Here is a 20,966-nt window from a genome sequence, read left to right as displayed (position 1 = left end):
TCTTCATTCGCATTCGTTACCCGTTTCCATCCTTTAATCGCACACTTGTTTCCACTAATCAGTTAAAGGGTTGCATTTCCCCGCTCTTTCAGAATGTGTTGCATGGATGGAATGGGAATTCCAGTCCCATGAAGAGCCTGTTATGCAGAGTGAGGCGGTCAAATATCTACTGCTAGGTGGGCAGGCAGGGGTGTTGCTGGGTACTTCACAGGGCACAAGAGCCTGTGCATGACATTTGCATATGCTGATTTATATACACATACATATGCAGAATTAGGTCTCTGAGGAAATTAAGATGGTGGGTGGGTGGATTTTCCAGGCCAGGGAATGTTTAATTGTGTGAAGCTTTTAAAAAGAAGGGGGAAGGCAGATGAGTCAGCACCTGACACAGAAATCTGAGGGCTCCATCACCCCTGGAAAGACGGGGCTATAATTTGGACTGCTTAAATTAGAAAAGACCTGGCACCAGGAGCAAAAAGGGTTAGATTAATGACTAGTTTAGCACACATGTAGAATTTTTTGCACTCACACACACACCATGAGAGTAGTCTAAAGTGGTACAGTCCGTAATTCTGCCATCTCAGTCTACTAGCTAATTCTGAATAATCAGTATAGGTGTTACTTATATTAATTCATGCTGAATAGAGTGATATGAGGAGGCAGGGGCGTAGCTCAGGGGTGAAGCACACACCTTGCATGCAGAAGGTCACAGGTTCAATCCATGGAGAAGTCTCCTTCCTGAAACCCTGGAGACCCACTGCCTGTCAGAGTAGATAATACTGCACTAGATGGACCAAATGTCTACCTTGGTTTAAGGCCGTTTCTTCTGTTCCTTATATGACACAACACTACAAAGCTGTGTTTCCTGTGCTAGGTTCACTCAGACTCACCCCATCCAAGGGGAGGGTGAGCAGAGGCAGCCAAATCAAGGAAGACATTGATATTTTTCTTACCCCCCCCCAAAAAAAAAGGCTTTCAATCAACCTTTGCAAAATGAAAGATGCTCGATCTGGATTCCCTCAAACCTACAAAAGCCCTTGCCGGAGTAAAACCCAACATGACTGAAACCGAGCTTGGCTTCCCTCTCCCACAGTGGAGGGCTGACCACCCTTCAGCATCCACAGAGGAGAGAGCCGGCTCTGATTGTTTCTGTTCCAAAAGCAGAGCTGCTGCCAGCCAGGGGCCATTGGATCCCCCTTATCGACCACCTCTAACCCCTAATTACCACAGGCCTGATAAGACAGGCAGACTGTGGATAGCCCTGACAGTCCCCAGGCCTAGACATCAGGGAGACTGGAAACCAAATTGGGCCAAGCAAAGAAGCCCTTTGCAACGCCACCTTAGAATGGATGTTTTGAAAATGATTGACCTTCAAGGAACTCTTTCCTTGTCAACTTGTTTGCTGAGGGACATCTGAACATGGCAGCAGAGGATTTGTGGGGAATTTCTTTCTCAGTTCATGGAGAGCTCTGAGTTGCTAATCTGAATGACCCCAAAGACTCCTCCTTCAAAATTGTAAGGCAAGATCCATAGCAGTGGCTGGCCCAACTGCTTTTTGTCTTCTTCCTCCAATGAGGATGTTTTCACCAAAGAATACCTAGAAAACTTGAGGAAAGTGAAGGCCCCCTTGGAACACAAGTTGTGAATGTGTTTAGACAATAGGGAAGGGAACATAGGTGCCAGCTCCCTGGGGCCCTGGGTGCCCGAGCACCCACAAAATTCCCCATGAGAGGACTGTGCACCCACAAATTTCAGTGCTGGGGCCATGCACGCTGCATGGTACCCATGGCCCTGGGGCTAAGTTGGCATTCCCGGAAGGAGAATTGGAAGAGAGAGAGAGCTTATACACATTTATTTGGAAAGAAGCCCCACAGAATCAACTGGACTTCCCCTATGCATATTTACTTAGGAGTAACCACCATAATGCAAGGGATGTGGGTGGCGCTGTGGGTTAAACCACAGAGCCTAGGGCTTGCCGATCAGAAGGTAAGCGGTTTGAATCCCTGTGCGGGGTGAGCGCCCATTGCTCTGTCCCTGCTCCTGGCAACCTAGCAGTTCGAAAGCACGTCAAAGTGCAAGTAGATAAATAAGTACCGCTCCAGCGGGAAGGTAAACGGCATTTCTGTCGCTGCTCTGGTTCTCCAGAAGTGGCTTTGTCATGCTGGCCACATGACCCAGAAGCTGTACGCCGGCTCCCTCAGCCAATAAAGCAAGATGAGCGCTGCAACCCCAGAGTCGGTCACGGCTGGACCTAATGGTCAGGGGTCCCTTTACCTTTACCTTTTAACCACCATGATAGGATCCCCTTGCCCTCTTCCTCTCCTTCCTCCTGTATTTTCTCGAAGCACATGTTCTTTTCAGCAAGCATTCATGGGTCTTTTGCCACCAAAACAGAAACCCCAAACTGTTGGGAGCTCGTAATGAACTTTCGCAATCTATTCCTAATCCCATTTCTCTTTTAAACTGTTTGTTTCTGTAAGAGCTTCTGTGCCTTTTACAGCAGGCAGAAATTCAGCAGGTGGAGATGCCCAGCACTGCATCTCCATGCTAGGCAATGCTTTTGCTGTTAAATTTATGCCTGCCATGCAACTGTTAGAAACATGTTAGCCTCTCTCAAGCTGGGGGAAGGGGTGGCTTGAGAAAATTTAAGAAGTACTTCTCCTGGAATTCCCTTCAGCACAGAGTTACTAAGATGTGAATCCCATGGAGGTTCCAGATTCAATTGCAGCCTGGTGTCAGAAGTAAATCATACTGAGTTCCATGAGACTTTCTCCATAGCAAGGGTGCATAGAAGCCTTTCACTCACAGCTATGCATGTTATGAATAGGGTCAACTGAATTTAGGAAGATGCTTGCTTAGGATGGATGGACAGACATAGGAAGCTACCTGTCTATCTAGATGACTAGCAGCTGCTCAGCAGACTTTCTGACAAAGGATCTCTTCCAGACCCACCCAGGGATGACATGGATTGGACTGGACCTTTTTTTTTTTTTTTTTTTTTTGCTCTGAAGCTGCTCCTGTGCCTTCTTTAATTTGACACACAGAAAGTAATCAGGAGAACTTTGGGGTTCTATTAAAGACTGCTGCAAGATTTTGGATAGGAATGTGAGAATGAGCAAGGACCCCTCCCCCCCACACACACTTTGTAGGTCATAGGTTTCTCTCCATGCACCCCTTCTGGAAAACTATGCTCACCCTTGGGCTGCGTGGAGGGGCCGGGAAACAGATACTGTGCTTCATTAATGCAAACATGGGCACAATTTTAATTTTTTCTCCAACAAAATTCAGGCTCCTATCTTTAAGACACAGAAGTGCAAATCCCAAATTTATCTCATGAGGAAATTCAGAAGTGAGGGCCTAATAACGCAAAATATTACTTAGAGGCATTATAACTGATTAAATGTGATGACGGTGGTGGTGGAAAGGAAGAGGCAGAGGTATGGACCAATAGATCTCAGCCAAAATTAGGCACTTTAAGGTCCTGTTGATTTCAGTAGCATTTCTGCTCCGAAGTCTCGCTGAATTCTCCCTGGGAAGTGTGCACAATGGCGGTCTTAGCTTTGTTCAGTTTGCCCCTTTAGTTTGTAAATCTGCTACCACCAAGTTTAATTATCAAACATTTTTACATTTTTTTAAAAAATGCACGGCCTTCTTCTTTTAGGTCGCTGGCCTCCTCTCAACCTCCTCTACCTGCTCTATTATTTAGACCTCAAGGGATGGTTCGTTCAAAGAGATATATAAAGAAACGTGGAAGAGAAAGGGAAGAGAAGCCAGAAGTTTGGAGGCGTCTCTTCGGACATTTCCTGAATGTCCGTTGCAGTTTCCTTGAAATTATGAAAATCTCTTGCGAGATTTCTCAAAACAGATTCACCAAAAAAAAAAAAATATTATTATTATTCTGAAGCATATAGCCGTGCACACGCACTTTCCTGCAGCAGCAAACAACGAGGATCATCACCATCAGGTTTCAGCAACCGGAACGCGGATCACGAGTGTGGTTATATAACATTTTACGACTGGAAGCGCTTTACAAATATGCCCCATTTCACTTCGCTCGCCGCAACTCCTTTTTCAGGCGATTTAGCAGAGTAAGTTTTGGTTCTCCCGCGTGGGGAGTTAGCGCCCTTATTCTCCCCACCCGTCACCCCCATATCGTCAACGGGTGCCAATCACGTCAGTGCGAAATAATTTATTTTAACGAGTTTCCCATTTCCAGATAGGGAGCCGGTGTCAGCTGCCGCAAAAACAACAGCTATAACGAATTTGTTGGGGCATCAGTTTCTGCAGATTCCTGCCTGCCTTCATAAAGGAGCTGGTGTCATAATGCTGTTCTTAGTCCTTAGAGTGCTACACAAGACCCTCGGTGATTTTTCCTTTGACAGAGCTACTCTCCAGGAAACTGCGCAAGTCCTGCTTTAGGTCAAGGGCAAAGGAGTGAGCTAAACCCCTTGATAAAGGGCAGGTGATGGCCCAATCAATGGATAACTGGTGAGATCCTGGAGATCCACTCAAAGGGTGCTTTCGCATCGCACCCGAAAAACCCGGTTCCGACGGATCCCGAATCTCCATTTGGTTCCTTGTGGCGCAAAGACGCCGTGCTTTTGCCTGCGCCCAATTTACCTTCCTGACAACCATCAGTCTGATACGGCAGGATAGCCATTTCTCCCCTCCGAAAAGAGTGTGTTGTCAATTTCTGGCACGAGTTCGGAAGGAAAGGCCCAAATCCAGAGCTTCGATGAAAGTGGGGAGAGCAAGGCTTTTTACGCGGTCGCTTCCAAGGACTCGGCAGCGCTCTCCGGATCAGAGGTGTTTGCCTCCACGACAAACGTGTGTATTTCCAAACACGTTTCTCCCTCTGCGCGCGCGTCTGTCTCTGTCCCTCCCTCTGCCGTGCCTCGAGGTCAGCTCGCAGCCCTCACTGTCATGGGGCTGTCACCCAACTTCTGCAGAAGAGGTTCTTCCTTCTGCGTCTCCTTTATCCACCCCCGCCCCCCAGTAATCGCCCAGACCCCTGCAAGCCTACAGCACTGAGCTCCAAAAATTCCGTCATGGTCGGGGGTAGGCAACCTAAGGCCCGTGGGCCGGATGCAGCCCAATCGCCTTCTCAATCTGGCCGCGGACAGTCCGGGAATCAGCGTGGTTTTTACATGGGTAGAATGTCTGCTTTTATTTAAAATGCATCTCTGGGCTATTTGTGGGGCATAGGAATTGGTTCATTCCCCCCCGCAAAAAAAAAAAAATGTAGTCCGGCCCACAACATGGTCTGAGGGACGGTAGACCGGCCTACGGCTGGAAAAGGTTGCTGACCCCTGGTCTAGGTAAATCATAAAAGGTGGATGAAATGAGGCACGCGCTGCAGCAACGGATGCCGAGCTCGGGGTGAACAGCGAATGGAAACGTCCGCAAGGCTTTCAAAAGTCACTCTCGGTTTTAAAAATAAAATAACGACAATCGCGACGTCAACCAACCTTTATAATGAAGCCTCTTTTAAAAAATGACGGCGTGCCGTTGTGGTTATCAAATGGCTGGGAGAAGTGATAAATTAAACTTTGCAATGCGAGTTCACCATTTCCTTGTCCCATTCCACGGCTAGCAAAAGCAGCCCTTCCTGGTGGCCACGCTCCCCCCTCCCGGCTTATGCCTGCTTTGCTCCGAATTCAGGGATGAGACGGATCAAAAAAACATTTATTTCTCACGGAGTTGCTAGCAGATTATTATTTTTTAAAGTCCTTTAAAGAGGATTGCAGGGCTGCAACGCGATTCTTTAATTAAGCGGGGCTATTTTTGATCCGAATTGGCTTCGCTTGCGGAGAAACCCGAACATACTTTATTTGTGTGCGGTGGTGGTCCACCTAACGTGTTCTCTGAGCAAAATGGTCCTCTGGTTGGTTTCAAACAGCCGATCATCCTACGAACTAAATCTTAACATCGTATGTTATACATACATGCAAGGCTTGGAAGTTGAGTCTCACGGAACTCGGTGAGTCTTACTTCCGAGTAAACACGCGTAAGGATGGGTGCCAGAAGGACCGTAGAAACGGAACTCACTGGAGGACATCACCCTTCCCTCCGGATGACGATCCACTCTCCCAAAATCTATTGGGCTACTTTATATCCACAAACTCGCAATCTGTGGACTCCAGTCAGCTATAACTTGGCTGACTTGACAAACAGATTTCTCCTGTCCCTCACACCTTCCTTGCCATCGGGGTGCCAACTTGAATAAAATATTTGTGGGGAGGGGGAGTAGGTAAGCCCCGCCCCGTATCATCGATCACATGATATGTTGCACATACACTCTCTATTTGAATGGCAATGCCCATCAATTTGGGGGGGGGCGGCCCCCTCAAATATTTCAGGGGGGGCGAAAGGACCTCGGCCCCTAGGAGTTGGCTCCTATGCTTGCGATTCAGGATCTTTTAAAGGCTGGGCAGGCTTTTCAAACTGCAATGTGCTCATTTTAAACAAGCCGCGGGATAGAATATTATGACCTAGCTCCGCATCCCTTCCTGCCCCCTAAAGAGCGGAACATGCTGGAAACTGAATTTTTCATCCCGATCATTTGCATTCCATTCCTGTTTCTTTGATCCCAAGAGATTAAATCAGGATCCGATTATATTTCTGGTGCTGAAAGCATTTGTCGGTAGTATTCTATCAGCAGACGCAATTATTTCACAAATCGAAGGCAGCCTTTAATTTTGTCACACACAAACTATGGATGCGTTTTACCCGACCTTATGCGAGCGGGGTGGGGAGATTTCACTGCTTTATATAAACGAATTAAAACAGAACTAGCGAAAATTAAATCCTGTCCTGTTCTACACGTTTCAAATCGCGTTCAGATCTGGTTGGCAGTATTTTTGGTATGGTTTTCCGCGGGAGGACGATTCATCAATAACCCGTTGTTAAATCTGGTTTCTTGGGAATTTAGTCCCATTGACTTTGATGGAAATGTCTTCAAAGTGACTGATCATGTGCTAAGAACCTTGTCGTTTTCGGTGTTTCTCTCGCCTTCCGTAATAAATCTCTTTCCACAAGTTATGAAGATCCTAACCTCATCAGACGCTTTAAAAAGAATTAAGAGCGCCAAGCTACTCTGTCGACATTTAAAAATAAAAACAAAGGAATTAGGCATGACTAGTTGCACTGGAATGAAAATTAATATTGGTATTAGATGTGCACCTAATGCACATGGAATTGCATTGCTGAAGACAACAGAAAGGGAGTAGATATAATACGAAATGCTTTCTACACTTTCAAAATTCCTATTCCAGCAAACGATACATTGGCAGAAGCCTCCTCTCTCCCTATATCTCCTTTCGCCGGACTGAATGTAGTGGCTCTCGATTTCAAAATCTTACTAGTGTCTTAATGGTTGCATCAAGGAGACTTCTCAATTTCTACTGAAGTAGTCAAAATCCAATGAATAATTAAGCCTACTGATATCAAGCACCTTATTCTGCGTCCTAGAATTCTCCGCTTTTTATTTTACATTTTAAGAATATCATGTAATTGTATACAGTCTGTAAATTTTATTCATGATATCCTCGGTACTGGAATACTTTTTAACATAAAGGTTTCCGAATGGCGAGTTGATAGTTTTAATAGGACGAAGCACCAAGCTTAGACACGCCACTTACACCTTGGGGAGAAGTTCTCTAGAAGAAAGTGGGATTATACATCCTGGTCTTGAAACATTTATTCAACCGTCATAGATTTCAGAATATTTATTCCTCAACTACTGTTAAAGAAAAACTGGGGGACCCTATTGCAGCAACAACCACAAAGCAGAACACAAAAAAATATTCTCAGAGGTAAGTCCCGTTGCTTTATACAGTCTGCTGCCTTACTTCCATGTAAATATGCTTAAGACTGCAGCTTTGTATGTGTGTGTTTTAAATAAATAATTGTACTGGAATATACAAGGGATACCCACGCTAAATAACGTGCCTGTGGAACTGTAAGGAAGCCACCCTCGAAGCGTGTCCTCCGCTTGACTTTCTCCCAAGACCTGCATGAGTTTGGCTGAGGACAGACTGATCCCAGTTGACATCCCCACCTCCCACCGCTCCTATCCTCCTATTCCTAACTGGATCCAAACGAAAAGAGGTTAGAGAAGGACGGTAGCACCAGGGATCAAGTCACCCACCATCTCCCCATCGCTCCTCTCTTCATCCCCTTTCAGCTCTGAGCTGGAGCCTGCCTAATACTCCTGGGAAAGAGGAGGTCTTGTCTTGGGAGCGGGGGCTGGTGAGTGACCGAGGACGGAAGGAGTCCAGTCTGGGTCCTAATGCGGGTGGCGTCTCCCCTGACAAGGCAGCGTTTGGGGACGGCAGCCAAGACCACAGATAGCATGACCTGGCCCTGCCCAGCGGCACTATCTCCCCCTGATAACGCCAGGAAAGGGGGAGAGGGGCGGCTATTTAAGAAACTCTATCGCCGTCTTTATCTTCCCCGGTGGGAAGTCATTTTTAGGTGGGGGGAGGAGAGAGAGAGAGAGAGAGAGAGAGAGAGAGAGAGAGAGAGAGAGAGAGAGAGGAGAGAGAGGGCGGATCTAAACTAATGGCTGTTAGTCGCTGCCTGGCATTTTAGATAGAGAGATACCGCAGATTTCCCCCCACCCCGAGAGAGAGAGAGAGAGAGAGAGAGAGAGAGAGAGAGAGAGAGAGAGAGAGAGAGAGAGAGAGAGAGAGAGAGAGATCCTCCACTTGGACAATTTCACCCTCCTCCTCAATCTGTTCTGTACAGATCGAGTTTCTCCCGGGCATGTCAATTTCATTCCTTCCAGTTTTTACCGGTTTGGAAGTTCTCATGGGGTAAACAAAGCAAAACATTTTTTTAAAAAAAATGAACTGGTGTTTCTAAGAAGAGGTGGAAGGAGAGAGGGATGTTGGCCAAAGAGATTCGGTTTCTCAACGCCCATTACCAGAAAGCTTGCAAGACCAAAACCACCAGGCCCCCCTCGCAAAGCATCGTGTGCGGCAGACAGACCACAGAGTCTCCATCGCTTTGCAGCTGAAACCTCGACGACTCTCTATTCTATATGTACCGCGTGGACGGCCTGTTTGGCAGAGAGAGAAGCATCTCGTAATACACCCACAGGAGAGCTGCCCTAATAGGGCTACACTTGTGATAGATTCTTTCCTTCCCTTTTGCAACAAATGCCGCAGAAACAGCTGCCTCCCAGCAGTGGGTACTACAGTTTAAACAAATGCAACAATGCAAAGGGTCTCATTAAACGACGGCCCCATCACACTTCTTCGAAGAATATTATTTCCAAATTAATTGAGTGTGCTCAAGATAGGGACGCCGGACAGATTACTTTTGCGCGTGTGTCTCTTTTTATGGTTCCAGAAGGAAACCGGGTGTTTCCCCCGGAACTTTGATAATAACTGCCGGTGTCCAGCCTCTGAACAGCTACCTAAGCACCAATGAATGACAAATAGATATCCTTTGAAAGCCATTCTCACGCTGACCAGTTAATCAGAAGTACTTTCCTTTAAGTACATTCTCCCCGACCTCCCAAACAGGCCGCTGACTAACATACTCGTCTATGAAGCTATTGACTTGGAAATAAGCCTCCTTTCATTCAGCGCATCTCCTTCCTGTTAGGACGACGGCGTACAAAGTGCTTTCCCTACAAATACTTCGCAGCTCTAATATCTAGCTTTGTGCGTGCTGGTTGCTGCTGGCGCTTTATACTGTCAGCTGTTAGTTTGAAGAATGGCGTTTTCAGCAATGCAAAATGGCTGATAAACCACTTGTTGTTTACTTACTCGTTGGCCCTCCACCGTTTTTGAAATGCATTTTCTCTTGCTTTGTTATACCAATTTAATGTAAGCTGTCTTCTGCACTTTTTGTAAAAAAAAAAAAAAAGAAGTGAGGTATAAATCAATGTAGAATGACAACCATATCGAAAACCAAGATCAAATATCCAAGCCTCGGCCAAATTGCTATTTTCAAATATTGCCAGACTCCGACCTCGTAACTGTGGTATCCTACCTTAGCAGGGTCCTTAGGGATGAGAGATTTGGGCTGTGATCCTGTAGTTGCTTACCTGTGCCTAAGTCCCACTGAAGTGGATGGGGCTTACTTCTGAGGAGACATGTATAGGATTGCAGTGTTAGCCATTTGTTTCTGACTTTGCAAGACCTATAGGTTAGTGTGGATCTTCTTTTCAGTGTTTTCCAAGCACAGCAAAGTTCACCCAAGGCACTGTTGGCTTTCTTACTTGACATTTGCCAGAGACCACCTGAGGATTGCCAATTTTCTTTTCCTAGTGGGGCTCCCAGTCTTTCTCAGCTATGACAAACATAAATTCAGCAAGAGGAGCTGTCCCCCACCACTGCCTCTCTGGGTGAATTTCTGCTTGCTGTGTAGAGCTGGGTGGCTGCAGGAACCACACCTGAGGGGAAATAGCCACCTCAAACTATGCCATTTTGGTATTACGTATTATTTTTCATTGGCACCTGTAGATTAATGGTATTTGTACAAGCCCTATTCTTCCCATTTTCTTATCAATAGGTGTACTGCCTATCTTGAAGGCAGATTCCCATTTAGCTGCATCTGTCTGATTTTCTGATGTTTAACAAAAGCTGTGAATAAAATTGGATTTATCTGAGGCAAACTTTTCTACTGCTGTTTTTAGTTCTCCTTAGTCTTTATTTTCAATGGGAAACCTCCCTTAACATTTCTAAAATAATTCAGAGTTAAAAGACCATGTTAAGATAGATCCCCAGGATGAATGAGGGTATTGCCTTTTGGATTATTTTCCCAGCGGCACAGAATTTGTTACGAGCTCACTTTTGTCCAGTATATGTAGAAGTTGTCCATCATCCAAAATGTTTGTCAATGAATTTTGACAAGCATGTCAGAGCTATAAAGCTGTGTTTATAAAAAGGGAGCATGTACACTACAAGTGGAGCACAGTGTATTTGAACTGGCGCCTAATGTCCCCATAAGTGTTAAGAAGCCAGAAGCAATGTCAACAAGACCATTTTCTCCAGTAGCTTCTGCAGTCAAGAAAATGGGGGAGGTGGGAAGCAGGAAGAAATCTACAAAGATTTACTCAAGGAACTGCTAATAGCCTGCTGCTGGAATCCTAGCTCTTAATACACCCACAACACACAGAAGTGCTGGCTCTCAATTAGTGCTAAGGAATCAGAAACTCAGAGTTTACAAACAGAGACCTCCAGCAGATTGCACACAGTTCAGAACCAGAGCCAGCAACAAACCACCCCCACCCCCACAACCTTCTCTAGAAAATTAAATTGCCTAAAAACAAGGTGTGACTTTAAAGGTTTCTGGTGGGTTTTTTAAAGAGAATATGCTTGAAATAAAATTTAAGTACTGTAACTAAAATTGCAACCCTGTGCAGACACTTTCATAAGCTCAGTTGAACTCAGTGGAACTTGCTTCTTAATAAACATGCCTAAGAATAGACTGTGGAAGTTGTCAACCTTTGTTGATAATTGAGCTGAAACTTACAAATTAATAATGAAAGTGTTTACATTTGTATGAGGGTAAAAACAATATTTCTGAAAGAAGAATTTCTGAAAGAAGCAGCACACTGTGTTTTCAGATAATGTATGAGTGTCCTAGCAACCATAATCTTAAAAGCGGCATTATCCCCTATGTGAAAGAAAAGGCAGAATATCTCTTTTAAGATAGTGCTTGCCATAGTTAGACAGCTTGTATAAGTATTTACATTTTTTTTGTTTGAAAAATGCTGTTTGGTCAATGAATGTTGCCCTTTCATTAAATTATAAAGGTGACTTAGCTGAAATTAATTCATTTACTTGGAATCTGAGCTGTAGGTTGTGAATTAATTTTCATCTTGGCAGGAGAACAGCTGGGTTTCAGCTTTTTGCTAGCCTATAGATGCATGCACATGTCAATCAATGAGCAAATTTTGGAAACAAAATGAGTTTCAGCTAACTGATGTCATTTCCCCCTCACTGCTTCCTGGGAATAAAAATATTAAGTATGTTTGTGTAGTATTATCAACCCTTTATCTGGATCAGATAGACTTGATTTCCTAGATACCCCAATCCTACAACTGGTTGACGCTATAATTCTTTTCTTGCTGCACTGCAAACCAATCCGTAACTGGATATAAAATGTATGTGAGCCATAATGTAGATTCTATTATATAACAACTTTTTATTCCACGTTAATAATATTAAAGGTAAAGGTACCCCTGCCCGTACGGGCCAGTCTTGCCAGACTCTGGGGTTGTGCGCCCATCTCACTCAAGAGGCCAGGGGCCAGCGCTGTCCGGAGACACTTCCGGGTCACGTGGCCAGCGTGACATTGCTGCTCTGGCGAGCCAGAGCCGCACACGGAAACGCCGTTTACCTTCCCGCTAGAAAGCGGTCCCTATTTATCTACTTGCACCCGGAGGTGCTTTCGAACTGATAGGTTGGCAGGCGCTGGGACTGAGCAGCGGGAGCGCACCCCGCAGCAGGGATTCGAACCGCCGACCTTTCGATCGGCAAGCCCTAGGCGCTGAGGCTTTTACCCACAGCGCCACCCGCGTCCCGAGTTAATAATATTGATTTATCGTAAATAATATGCAAGAGATTGCTTACAGGATTTCCTTCTTATTAGCAAAAATGATAACTGGACAGATTTCTCCACCCATCAGTCTTGGAGGTGCAACAGAATATACCCTTTTATCTAAAGAACCTGTGATATTCATGAGCTCCTCCTACAAACAAATGGTTACCCAAACACAAAGCTAGGTCCACTGTTTGTGTCTCTAGCATCTTTCCCAAAGAGAGATGTAATATTTTATTTGTGCTCACCCCACTCTATCTTGGTCAACCTACAGGCAGTGCACGCCATCCTGCTTCTTTTTCACCCAGGCCTACACGAACAAACCCACTTCTTTCCAGGCCTACTTTCATTTCCCCTTCCAGTTAGAAACCATCCCACTTCCCTTTGCTTTCTTTTGCTCCTGTTACAGGCCCTGTGGTCCCCATGCTCCGAAGATTTCTTCAGGAGAGCCCCTGGGACACACCAGCTTCCTGCTCTTGGGCTCCCCAAGGCCTTGTGGTGGCACCCCAACAGTGAGCTTCACATGCCCTTTCTCCACTTTGCTTTTGGCATCGCAAAAGGAAACTGAATTAGGAGGAGCGGAAAGTGAAGATCCTCAAGTCCTTGCAGTTCTCTTAAGCAGCCCAGCAGCCTTGCACGTGGGGAAGGGTAGCAGCCTTTAGGACCTAAGTGTCGGAACGAAGCAGATGCGTGTGCGGCAAAAGGCCCTCGTGACACCCCCGCATGCGGCCCCCTCCGAGAAACGAAGGGTCGCCCCGTGGCTCCTGAGGCCTAGCGGCTGCCCATTTTCCCAGCGACCCCTGCGGGCCCCTCTCTCCCGGGTTTCGGAGGGGGGCTCTAGGGGGGCCCTAGCGTCTTCCTCCCTCGGCTGCGTGTTTGGGCTGCGCTGCCAGGAGGCTGCCGGGCCCCGCAGCCTCTCGAGCCTCGGCCTGTCAGGCCGGGCTCATCCATCAGGCGGACACAGAGCAGACGCGCCCAATCTGGCCGGGCGAGTGTTTGCTTTTCCCGCCATTATTGCGGCCCTGCAGCTCTTTTTGTTGATACAGTAGTGCGAAAAAGTGCTAATGTCCATTCATCAGGGGGGCGTCCGCCGAAGGGGGCTGTAAACAGGGCGAGGCGAGAGCGCCCATTTGGAGTATTAGCAGAGAGACCCCGCCGGGAGATAAAGCGCCGGATAACGCCTCTCTGGCTCCCGGCTGCATTAAGCGAGAGGCGGGCGAGGGAGGGAGCAGCCTCGCCTCCGCGGCCCATTAATCACGGGCGCCTCGGCCGCAGATCCAGCGGGGATTCCCGGAGCCGCCGCCCGCGGCCTATTAATAACGCTTTATGGGCGCGCGGCTCCCGGGGACTCCCCGCGGAACAGGGCTGGGGTTTGGCGCCCCCTCACCCCGCAAGGCATTTGGGGTGCCCCGGCCTCGACTCTATATCTGTCGTGCTAATGTTATGTTTGATCTGTTTTGCTTTGACGGTCAAGACTGCTCCTGAGGCTGTTAGCTCATTGCCCTCTTGTCCTCTGCTCACATTAAACACGCTGTAATAGCTGGTTGAGCGCAGCCCAGTGATCTGTTAGGAATCCCTAGGCACTGACTGAGGCTCTAATCTCATGGACGCATGGCTGGGATCAAGTGCGGTGGAAACTGGCCTTTACTGGCGAGCAACTGACACCCGTGAGATTGGGATGCAAATACAGTAGATCTCTCAGTTGGGAGATCCTGGTATATGAGCAGCTCTGCAGCAACACGGAATCTCCGCATTGCACAGTAGCTGCCCAGGTTGCTTTTATTTTCCACGCTAAATATTTTGTGTTTGGGAGTTCTTATTGGCAGTATCAATCCCTTAATTTAAGGCAGCAATCCTACACACATTTACTATAGAACTCAGTGGGACGTACTGTTTTGAATAGGCATGCATATGATTGTCCTGCCAGTTAGCTCAAGCTGTTCCTTAGCAATGAGAAATAATAGGATGTAGGATCTTCTCCAGAAATGAAAATTTGCCTGTTTTTCAACTACTACTTTGACTAGCAAACAAAGCTAAGGATGTCATGTTGCCTCTGAGGAAAAACCTCCAAATCCACAGTCAAGCAACACTTTTATTAGGGCCAGCTAAAATACCTTCATTAGCATTTACCAAAATGTCACAAAATAATGAGTTCTGAAAAACTGACTTGATGCAGTCTGTATTTGGTCACACTCTCGGATCTAAGATGGAGCACCCCAAGTCCATGACATGGTGATCAGGGGCTTGAAATACCCTTATTCAGGGAGGTGCCCCTTTATTATGAATAGATTGTGCTCACATACCTCACATAAGTGTTGTAAGAACAAAGCAATTACCTTTTCTGCTGGTTAGAATGCCAAATAAGTTATTATTAACAATAATAATATCACATATGGTGTCATAGTGGAGTCTCCTCCTTAGGCAGAGGCAAAAACCTTCTGCCAGCCTCTGGGCTCTATTGAACTAACAGATCCTGAACTTACCTGGGTGCAATCACAACAAGTAAAGCCAACAGAACAGAATCAGCAAAGGTCATATCAAGCATACCATCTTAAGAGTCCCTGTTTTCAAGTTACATAAAAAGACCGTGAAGAGATTTTCAGCAGCAGCAAAAGAGCCTTTCCTCTCGGTTTACATCTCCCACAAGAAATGCCAGATGTCATGGGAAATATCCTTAAAATACTAAAAATCCATATAATACAGAGGATTGCAATGAGGAGATTGGCATGGGGGAAATGGCATGATAGATCAAATGGTTGTCTATCCATCATAACCACAAAAGAACTGTTTGACCAGGGGCGTTGTTTGGGACTCCTGTCCATGACACACATTTGCCTCTGAGCAAATGAAACTGGTAGGTGACAGGAGTCTCACCAGAAGTGCTCCTTGCGGGGCAGTTAGCTCCCCTATAAGTCTAGGATCTCCATTATGAGCACCATGACACCCTCAGGCACACCCTTAGTACACACCAAGCTCCCTTAAACCTCCAATATCTTTTTCTAAAAAACACCTTTTTGATGTTTGTTGAGAGGCTGCTTGTTTCTGCTTTTTCTGTCTGCATTTTAATCATTGGGGTGTAGGTGTTTTTGCCTGTTTTAGGGAGAGGGGTGCTGAGCAGTGCCCTTCTGTAAATGGATATTTTGTGGTACCCACAAAAGTTTATTCGATTTCCAAAGGTGCCTCTGGCCCAAAAATGTAGGAGACCAGTGTATGTGTGTGTTAGAGAGAGACATACAGAGAGAGAGAGAAAGGGAGAGAGATTAAATTCGGGGCAGGGGCAGGAGATCTGGGGCTCAGTATGCAAAACACACAGGCCAGTGCCTGTGCCATTTGACTCTGATTTTTCTCTGAATATCATTAACTGAGAGAGAACATCTGTGGAGCTTGAAACAAGCTCCAATAGGAGAGGGTCCAATCTCTCCTTTTTTAAGTCCATTTCCCTCATCTAGTTCCTTCATTCCTAAACACATTCGTGGAAACCCCTGGTATTTGTGAGTTTGTGAGCTTAATTAAATGTCATTGATTTCATTGATCTGTGGTTTACACTACTTATGTAAATCACTTTCAAACCTGTTTGAACTGGGATTAGACAAATCCATTAAGAAAAAGCTTATCAGATGGCTACTAGCCACGATGCTTGTGTACTAACTCCAGCAATGGAGGCGGCCTATGATTCTGACTACCAGTTGCTAGCAAGCACAAGTGGGGAGAGAGTGGTGTTGTACTTAGTGTTTTTGGTGTCGGTTTCTTCCCATAATAAGCATCTAGTTAGCCACTGAGAGAATAAGATGCTGAACTGGATGGGCCTTTGGCCTGATCCAGCTCTTCTTATGGGAGAGAGCGGGGTAATACCCCTTTCAAGACTGTGCCTGCTATCTGCAGTTTTTATCAGTGCCTGAATTTTAATAAATAGATGCTATTCTTTAAATGTTAATTCGGTTAAAAGTTTTAAAATCAATTAGCTTAACGAATGGATTGAACACTGCCATCCCAACTGAAAATACAACCTGGTTTTATCTATTCTTCCTGTGTTTTGTCCCAGTCAAGATACATGAACATAGCCTGAAATGTTTTGATAGAGATAAATTTGTTAATGCAAGGTCGATCCCCTCCAGAGAATACTTTCACGCTGGGATACTCTGTCCTAACTTCCTAGGAGTAACTCCCATTGAACTCAGCTTGGCTTCCTTCGCTATGGACTGCGCTGTTAATTTGTACCAAACGCACGAGAACTAAGTGAAGTGAGACATTTTAATCCTTTCCCGCCGGCCTTTAGTTTTGCAGGACAGAGTGACCACGAAAGAGAAGAGTTGCAACGTGGGGGGGGGGGTGTTGGTGGCCTTGCCGCAGCCCCCCCCCCCATCCCTCCAACATTTAAATAGACATTTTGGGCCTCTCTATACACCCTAATCTCTCAAACTGTCATCGCGACTTCGGATCCGATACACCAGCCCCCAAAAACCCTCCCAGGGCAAGAATTTTAATTGACTCGGATGTTGCTGCTTCCATTTTCTTGCGAGATAAAGAGAATTCCACACTCTGGGAGAAGCCGAGGGAGGAGAGAGATTTGGGCGACCTTCTTCCACCGCGATCGGCGGGCGGGGGGCGAGTCCTGCTTTCCGCTCCAGGAAGGGCTTGCAAATGGTCGACCATTAAGCAGGGCGCGGAGGGAGGGCCGAGGGCCAGAGATCGCGGTGGAGGCGGGCAGGGACACGTCCTAAGCCAGAGCCCTAGACGTGGCAATTAGTCGCAGATAAGTGCGAGCAGTCCGGTTTAAGAGCGCCTGAAGCTCCGCGCGCCGCCAGGTTCAGGCGCTGCCTGCCCAAGGCAAGCGATCCTCGGTCAGATAAGCCGGAGGGAATCGGCCTCTTTAGAAATGGAACAAGAAAAAAAAACATACCAGAAGGTGGGAACATGGGCGTTGCCACGAGGGTGCAGCTGTCTCCCCCATCAAGTAAATAAATAAAAATACTTAACTAGCAGACAAATTGCGTCGCAGATAACCCCCAATAAATCATGGGTATGCCCATGGGTGGGAATGAGCTCCGTAAAGCTCCCGAAAGAAGGATCGATTTCGTCGTACAAGGAGGTCGTGGATGTGAAATAGCAGGCACTACGCCAGAAAAGCACGCTGTGCTATTAGGACACGAGACCATTGTTATTGTTGTTGATCTTTAAGCTCCTCCATTAAATTTAGCTGTTCTTCTCCTTGTCCCCAAGTAAGCTTTGTGCGCGCTGTTTTGTTTTGGTTTTTTTAAAAAAAGAATACAACAAATGCCCTCTCTAATCATGCTGAATTCAGTCATCATGAGGACTAGAAACTAAACCTACTGCTTCGAGAAACGGTAGAGGGCAACCGAAAACCTCATATTGTCCCAGCTAGGCCCAGATCAAGGCATGGCTTGGAGCGGCATAAAACTGCGTCGGATGTGGGCCGGAGTGGCCAGGTCCCACCGAAGCCAAGTGGTGGCCCACTTAGATCGAGGAGAGAAGAAGGGCGGGTACAGCGGAGTGGGCTTGCCCTCTTGCTCAGCGAGACAGGACTGGGACCAAGGAGCGGCGTTTTCAAGGAAAGAGGCTTTCGTGAACCGTTAGGTATCCAACGTAGATATAGCCCTCCTTTCCTCCCCAAGGAGCTCAGGGCGGCGAATAACACTACGGGATGCTCCTTAACCTGTTTGCCAACTACATAAACTTTTATGGGACAACAGGATGGGGGTGACGTGACAAACGAGGGGCCTTATTCCCAGCGCCACGCTCCGCCCTATCTAGGGATAGGGCAATACTGTCACATAATGCTGGTATCTTATAATTGGGCAGAACTTTCCTTTGTATTATACTGCCTCGTTTTCTCTCTCTCCAAACACTATGACCCTTTTGGAGCAGGCTGCCTGGGAAGGTAGAGACCTCTTTTTTTGCAAGACTGTTTTGCCTTATCATGAATCGGGCTGTTGTCCAGATCCCCTCAGTAGCAGCCGGACGAAAAGGGAGCGTGCGCACGATTCTGTATGTCCAGAAAGAAAGGAAGCAGGAACCTACTCGACAGTGCCTTCACTTGCATCCCGAGCTTTGATGGGGGGTAATTCCTTCTCTCACGGAGACCATCATCTTCCCTTTATAGCCTTTTGTATCCGGACAACATGCTCTGTCCAGCAAACCGAAAGGTACCCCCAAACAGTGTTGGCACAGGAAGCCGCCTAACTCAGACCCTTAGTCTATTATCCAGCTCAGTATTGTGCACATTAGCGGGCAGCAGTTCCTCGCCGTTTCATACAGGAATCTTTTTTCCCCTAGCCCTACCTGGAGATGCCGGAAATTGAATTTGTGGCCGCCTGCTTGCAAGGCAGGTGCCCCACAACCGACCTACGGCCCTTCCTTGACTTGGAAGTGGGGTGCGCTTTATCAGATCCACTTCCTAATAAGGATGCAACCCTAAACCCATTCCGAAGCAAGCCCCACTAAACCCCGCAGGGCTTGCTCCCAAGGAGGTGCATAGGAATACAGTGGTACCTCGGGTTACAGACGCTTCAGGTCACAGACTCCGCTAACCCAGAAATAGTACCTCAGGTTAAGAACTTTGCTTCAGGGTGAGAACAGAAATTGTGCTCTGGCGGCGCGGCGGCAGCGGAAGGCCCCATTAGCTAAAGTGGTGCTTCAGGTTAAGAACAGTTTCAGGTTAAGAACAGATCTGGAACGAATTAAGTACTTAACCCGAGGTACCACTGTACAGCCTTACTAGGAATTTTTTTCACACTACAGCATGTACGTGCATAGGATGGATTTGCAGTCTCTATGGAAAAACCGCCGCAATCCCCTTATTTCGAAATCATTCTGCTGATCCCTTGCCGCGCGCGCGCACACACACACACACACACACACGAGATACTAGATTGTGGGCACCAAAGTCGAAGAGGGAAAAAAAGCACCGGACCGTAGGCGCGGAAGGAAGAAATATCCAGCACAGCAAGACGCAGATGTGCTTCCACGCGCCGGTGCGAGCGCTGCAGACACGCTCCTCAAGATGCAACATCTGTCTCTGCAGAGACTCCAGGAGCCCTAATGGCAGGTGGCAGTTGTTGCTGGAAGACACACACCCCGCTAGCTGGATCCTACCTAACACGGAGATAGTTTAACTGGTAATTTAGTTCAAGGGACTTGCTCCCTAATTGGTGTGTCTTAAATAGGATCCACAGAGGCGCCGTAGTTAAAGAAAAGGGGGGGAGGGTTTAGGCGAGGGGGGGTTGTCCTGGGAGGGAATGCGTACACGTCACGTGACTATTTCTCAGGAGGAGCGCTTATACTTCTTTGGTTGTGATTATTATATTTATTATTTATTAGCCACAATAAATCCTCTTAAGATAACAGTCGGTTCGAGGGGAAGAGTTAATACAGTATAACCCAGAGGAGGCTTTTCACACTCTTGCCAAGACTTCCACACTCTCCTGAAATCCCCGCTATTGCTTTTCTGCCTTTTAGCACTCTGGTCCGTCCCTTATTTCTCAGCCTCGTTGGCTTCTCCAGATCCCAACCGGACAGATCTACCAAAACCGCCCGTAGGCAGTGGAAGGGCCCAGGGCAACTCACCAGCCGCCGCCTCTCTTCCGCTCTCGGGTCCGGATTTCTCCATGGTGAGGCTCTTATCGGTCTTTTCCGAAAGAAAAGCTCGCCGTGGGGAAGATGTGCCTGCCTATCGTTCTTCGCTTTGAAAGAGTTTCCCAAAGAACTGGCTCCAGACTTTCCCCGTCTTCCTTTCCCCCCCTTCCTTCCTTTCTATCCCTTTCTCTGGAGCAGCCCATATTATTGCTCCCTTCTGCAAGCTGGGTCATCCCCCAGAGTGATTATTTGCCACTTCGGATTTGTTAAGCAATGCATCAATGTAAGTGCTTCTTAAGGGCCTGCTGCGGTCACCCGCATTTCACCGCCCACCACTAGAAGAGCCAAGGCTCGGGCTAGAAAGAGCCTGGAAGCCTGGAGGGAACCAGGGGGGGTCACGCGTCTCCTCGGAAGAGCTTTGGCTCCGGGCCTGGCTTCTGAGAGAGGCCGGGCTGGGGTCTCCCCTGCTCTTGGTGGCCCTTCCGCGGCAGCCTTGCCTTCTACTTCCCAACACCCGCCCCCAGCTCTCCATTTGTCCTTATTGCCAATAACAGCGCTTAGGAAAAGGTGGGGCGGAAAGGCGGACTCCAACTCCCCCCCACCCCAGCCAGCGGGACCCACGGGCAGGACTGATGAGGGGATGTGTAGCAGCCCGGCTGCATCTGGAGGGCCATACGATGCTTGCCCTTGTCACAGAAGCCATCGCCTGGCAGACACCAGAAGCAGGGAGGAAGGACAGTGGAAGAGACCCAGAGCTTGCCGGGCCTCGGGTCAACCCGCCATTCCGGCACCCTGAGTGGTTAGGGAGGTTAGCG

At 47.3% G+C, this 20,966-nt stretch overlaps 1 long non-coding RNA gene across 1 annotated transcript in view; it reads right to left on the bottom strand.

Annotated features, from left to right (window-relative positions):
* LOC309363731 overlaps nucleotides 1-20,546 on the bottom strand; it is a 64,457-nt gene extending 43,911 nt beyond the window's left edge. Inside the window, exon 1 of the long non-coding RNA XR_014165554.1 lies at nucleotides 20,143-20,546. This is a non-coding gene — a long non-coding RNA (uncharacterized lncRNA). The remainder of the gene's footprint in view (nucleotides 1-20,142) is intronic.
* Nucleotides 20,547-20,966: the final 420 nt, after the last annotated feature.

The sequence above is a fragment of the Podarcis melisellensis genome, assembly GCF_964234715.1.
Source record: "Podarcis melisellensis genome assembly, chromosome: 2".
In the NCBI taxonomy this organism is placed as follows: domain Eukaryota; kingdom Metazoa; phylum Chordata; class Lepidosauria; order Squamata; family Lacertidae; genus Podarcis; species Podarcis melisellensis.
Note: the sequence above shows the minus strand (reverse complement) of the source record. Positions and strands in the feature narration are given on the sequence as shown.